This window comes from Haliotis asinina, chromosome 5, assembly GCF_037392515.1.
Source record: "Haliotis asinina isolate JCU_RB_2024 chromosome 5, JCU_Hal_asi_v2, whole genome shotgun sequence".
Lineage (NCBI taxonomy): Eukaryota > Metazoa > Mollusca > Gastropoda > Lepetellida > Haliotidae > Haliotis > Haliotis asinina.
The window spans coordinates 18,093,943-18,099,942 of NC_090284.1; positions in this window are offsets into that span (position 1 = coordinate 18,093,943).

Consider the following 6,000-nt stretch of genomic DNA (forward strand, 5'->3'; position numbering starts at 1 on the left):
TGCGTCACACGCCCCTATTGTTTGCAGTTGATAAGCCATACGAAAGCGAAACACCAAGAGAGTCCAAAATTGCTGACAAAGAAGGTTTCACAGGATGTGGGGTGTTTTTACAAATCTACATGATGCAACGTTCTTGAGCAAGTAAGTGGCCTTGAACCACATAAGCGTCATGACACACACCCTGCATAGTCATTCACAAAAATGAAAACGAGGCTCAACATCGTTCCGCCAGCAAGAGGATGAATGCCCGCCTCATCTAGAACATTACTGACGTGTAATGCAATCCCTGCATAAGCACAAGCAGCGAGTGAGACAGACAAAGCCATTTCCTGGCCCCTCAAGCTATCTAACCATGCTGTCGCATCTAGAATTTAATAAATACCTCAGATCATAGATTGAAATATGAGATCATTCGTTAAACTGCTATATTTTCAAACCATCAGTCACGGACCGTAATATCAAAGCCGATGTAGTTACAGAGACGAAACAATTTAAATGTGAGACTTCGCGCTGTGAACAGTGATGCTGTGGAAAGGCCAGGTGTTCATGTTTTCTGAAGCATAACTCCGGTCATCAATAACCTTAATGGCTTTTGCGACTTTTTGAAATTTTGTCTTGTGCTCTGAATAAAACACACAGGTGCCTTTCAACGATAAGCAGAAATCTCATAACGGCATATTAACATACATAGATTTTAGAAACCATACAGTGTTGCAGTCTTGTATAGAGTTATAGAAATTATGCATTGTTGTATACACTTTACAGATGTTACACAAGGATGCATTTCGTACCAGTCCCGTTACCAGCTCACTATGTGACAAAATAACATCTGTGGCGAAAGCACATAGTGTAAAATAGTTCCAAAATTCACACAAAATCTAAGCCGTAGTTTCTTCAAAATTGTTAATCGGCAAGAAAGCAGTATTATAAATCTATCTTTGGCAAAAACAAATCCGATGCAAACAACAAAATGGTTTTTACGGCCTGTAAAAACTATAATGAAACTCTAATGCGGTCAAATCAGGTCAATAAAAGGCGATGTGCTGAGAAAATATACACGACACAAAAATCTAATCCCAACCAAATTATAATATTTTTCCAAAAACCGTGAAAATGCTGAATCGAGGCAGTTTTATAAAAGATTTAAGAGTGTGAATGAGACTGTTGAAAGCGATAATGTGCACATCGACATGCGTGATCTGAGAAAATATGGCATGTTAGATTATCTAAATACAGAACTCGAAATGTCATATTCACTTTATAAAAAAATCTACTGTGTTTTCATATAATTGTTGTCCTTTGATACTGTTCTTTTGGAGAAATGCTTTATGGAATGAAATGATTAAATTTAATATAAGAAACAAGTGTTTATAATTTACAACATGTATTAACGTATTAAATCAGGATAAAAGAGGGAGATACTTAATGCCCTTTTCTGTTTCCAGTTGTTGAAACTTAAAAAAAAATCAAAAACGATTTTTATTTCAAAAGGCTATGTAAAAATAAGAAAAGGTTTAAATTTCTTGATGAGATAATACAAGTTATCCGAGAATATTTAAACATGGGAATTTTTAGCGCAAATGTAAGTTTGCTAAAGCAATTGAGTGAATTGCAAAACAAGGAACAAGAGCGCTGTTTCCTGTTTTGAAAACTGTTAGGGAATCTGAAATTTTAATTGAATGTCAGCTAAATATTTTAATCAGTGCGTTTTATCAGTTTTATTATATGGGCCAAGTTTTGTGGATATGAAAATGCATATATTTCAGAAAGAACGCATCTGAAATGTTGTAGATGTTCTATTGATATCGATGTAATAAGAAGCAAAAGCTACCGGTGTAAAAGTCATAACGTCAAAGCAAAACTAACCTCATGGTGTGTACATTGTAATAGTGAACGTATCGACTTGTTAGGTATTCAGTTTGATATTTTAAATATTGTTAAAAGTGTACTTCAAAATATCGGATTGTCTCTTATATGGCAGTCCCACAGTTTTCCTTTAGTCCTGGTTGAAAAACTATTTTAAATGAACACTGAAACTGTCCAGCGTTTTTATGCGTTTTATCCCTGTTTCAATTATACATGTATAATATATTTATATGTAACTAAAACATAACTACACATTATAGTGCATTAAAATATAAGTCAGTTATGGGGTATATATACTGAGCAGCAAAAGAAACGCGAGGTCGAAAAAATGAAATCTCATAAAGGTAAGCGTTCATGTTTATGTCTTCTATTTAAAAACGTTGCGATTCTTTTGCTGTTGAGTATATTTCCGTCATTCTTATTTCTTTACCTTGTATACCAACCGGCCTGTGGTCACAACGAAATGTGTTAAAACATGGTATTTGTATAACGGGGTATACGTAGTTACCTGGCCCCGTCGGTCCCCACATCAGGAGATCCATAAAGCATTTATTACAAATGTGTTGGATCTGTCTAATAAAGAGACGGGGTGCAAGGCAAGACCCTGGTATCTTTGAAAATATTCCATAAAAGTACGTGCTTCAAATATTCCTGTAAATAATACAAAAACATTGTGTTACAATTCATTGGTTTTGCTTCGTGGTCTTTGTCGTGTTTTGATAAATTTGGAAACTGTCAAATGGTAAATAAAACACATGATTGTTTGACATGTAAACCCGCGATACTTCGATATCAACAATCCAAACACCTCCACAACAATGACTAATTAATAATATGAGATCTACCGATATGCTTGATCGAAAATAAAACATCCGTGAGTTTTATTTCAATTTTGAAACATGTTTACGAATTATAAACACCTATGTTGTTGTCAAGCGACACGAGTGATATTACTCATCATCACGTGGGCCCCACGCAAATGTCACGTGGACTGTCAAAGATCAAGGTTATAAGTAATAGGTTCCTACTTGACGAACATTCCTTCCACAATCCTGTAAGTAACAGACAGCCTTTGTTCTACTGCATGTCCTGTCAGTCCAGACAGTGGGCGTGGGCGCTTATCGTCAATCTTAAACGTGAATTCCTCTAATTTGTCTGGTGAGGATTTCCGGTGTGATTTGTTTGTTATTTAACGACGCACTATGCCAGACAATCCAGTGACTGGCCACTAGGGCTAGTTAAGTGAATGTCCCAAGTCCACATACTTCACTGACCCTTCGAAATATCAAGATGAAAATGCACGTCGGTCAGAAATGGTGTGACGTTTGGTAATACAACATATTTTATATTGCGATCCTCGCATGGCAAGCGATAACAATTATCACGAAACTTTTGAGGACGGATTTTAATAACTCACTTCATCATACTCATGAGAAGTAAATAAAAAACAAAACATCGGAGAAATTATCAGCTAACCAGTCGGAATAGCTGTAACAATATATTACTGGCCCGATTCACAATCAGCTAGCATTCGGCCAGTGGTACAGAATCTATTTCGAACGCTATTTGTAACTAAGATGTTCTTGTACAATTGGGTTCACGGGTAAATGCTTATTTGCGATACATTGTAAAATTGTACCTGGTCGACAGAAATGTTGGTGTCCAACAACTGAAACAAGCCTTATGGACGCTTGGAGAGAACTAAACCCAGATATTAAGAAATGCACATGGTGGAAAAGAACCCCGGACTTTTTCTTAATTTCAGAGAATGTATTTAACATTACCGCAAAAGCCTTAATCGAACCGGGCAATAAATCAGACCATTCTACCATTACCCTTTCACTGTCCACATCCAAAAACAAAGAAAAGGGACGTGGATATTGGAAATTGAATCCCTCGTTATTAAGAAATGAAGATTACATTAAAATAGTGTCAGACATATTGGAGGAAATGAAACTGAAATACTCAGACACCAAATACACAGCCGCGGAGTTTAAAGATATGGACGATGAAAATATTAAACTCACAATCAGTGTTCAACTGTTTCTAGAAACATTTCTGATGAAAGTCTGAGGAAAATCTATGTCGTTTGCCTCGTACTTGAAGAAAGACAGGCAAAAAACCTTAAGCATCTAGAAGAGACTATCACCATGATAGAGGACGAAATACGACACGACTTATAAAAATCCAGTGAACTGACTTTTGCAAAACTATCCAAGACTAAAACAGAACTTGAAAAATTAAAAGAAGACGAAATAAGAGGAATTCAAGTACGAAACAGAATTCAGTGGTACGAAGAAGGCGAGAAACCGACAAATTACTTCTGCCACTTGGAGAACAGAAACTATACTAATAAACTTATTAACACAATTGTAACCGATCAAGGCGTAGAAATAACTGACGGAACAGAAATAATTAAAGAACAGAAATTATGCTACGAAAACCTATATAAAACGGCAGGTGAAGTTAGCCAAGAAAGCAAAAGGTTATTTCACCATCTTGATACGCCATTCTTAGATAAAGATTTCTCCAAAGAATTAGATGCAGACATAACCATAAATGACATTGCTATTGCCATAAAATCAATGAAAAATAATAAGAGTCCCGGCCTAGACGGTTTTCCTATAGAATTTTTCAAGTTTTTTTTTTAAAGATCTCAAAACATGAATTCAAGGGTATATTAAAGAATCTTTCGATAACGAGTTTCTCAGTACAACAATGAATAGAGGAGTCATTACCTGCATCCCTAAATCAAACAAAGATCGAAGATTTCTTAAAAACTGGCGACCTATTTCTCTCTTAAATGCTCTAAACAAAATCCTCAGTACTTGCATCACAAACAGACTAAAGAAATCATTAAATATTCTTATTAATGAAAATCAAACGGGTTTTATTCCAGGTCGATGTATATCAGATAACATAAGACTTCTCTACGATATTATGTTTGAAAATGTGAGATTAAACAAAAAGGCTTTATTAGTATTGATTGATTTTGAAAAAGCATTTGACACGGTTTCCAAAGAGTTTATTATGATGGTTCTGAATAAATTTGGCTTTGGGAAAAAAATACAGAAATGGGTTAGTATTCTAATGGCTAATGCAACTTCTTGTATTCTACAAAATGGACATTTATCAACTTTTTTTCCAAAATGAAAGACAAGGTTGCAGACAAGGAGACCCAATTTCACCTTACTTGTTTTTGTTCGTTGCCGAAATACTCGGGATTATGATTCGTGATGACGGCGAAATAAAAGGAGTCACTTTAAACGATATCGAATACATATTTGGTCAATATGCTGATGATACGGAATTATTTTTAGATAGATCAGAGAATTCTCTTAGGGAAGCAATTAATACTCTATCAAGCTTTTATAGAATGTCTGGTCTGAAAATAAACGTCGATAAAACCAAAGCAGTTTGGCTTGGATCACTTGTTGAAAGTAGGATAAAATTAAACATTGACCTTAATCTAGATTGGCATGTAGGAAACTTTGATGTGTTGGGAATAACACTGAACGCTGCTTTGCAAAACCTTTGAGTTATCAACACCAGAAAGAGACTAGACAATATCAAAAGAATTCTTTCAAATTGGCGCAAACGCAGTCTGACTTTGATTGGTAAAATACAAAATAACACTATTTAGTACTTTTAGTAAAAATTTTCATTTTAATAGTTATTAGGAGACTTGTAAGCTGTGGGGATACAATGGATAAGATAAATGGATCACAAGCTGAATTTAGACATGGATATACCGCTGTTGAAACCATATTTATGTTACAAAGTACAATACAAAGATATTTTAATTCAAAAGGAGGAAATGTTATGCCCTACTTATAGATATTTTGCGAAAGCCTTTGATTCTGTCCAACAAACTTTTATCTCTATTCAATGTCATGGTCTCAGGAACAAAATGAGTAAACTTTTTTCTAATATGAATGAGAACATAAAGACATGTGTGAAAAATAATCAAGACTTTTCGGAAACGTTCGAATTACAACGTGGTGTAAGGCAGGGATGTACACTTAGTCCATTCCTGTTTTCATTTTTCATCAACGAGCATGCTGTTCAAATCGAAATTTTCTTCAAGTGACGTACAACATCATCCAGAAATAGTTAGCTTTAAGCGCAAAAGGC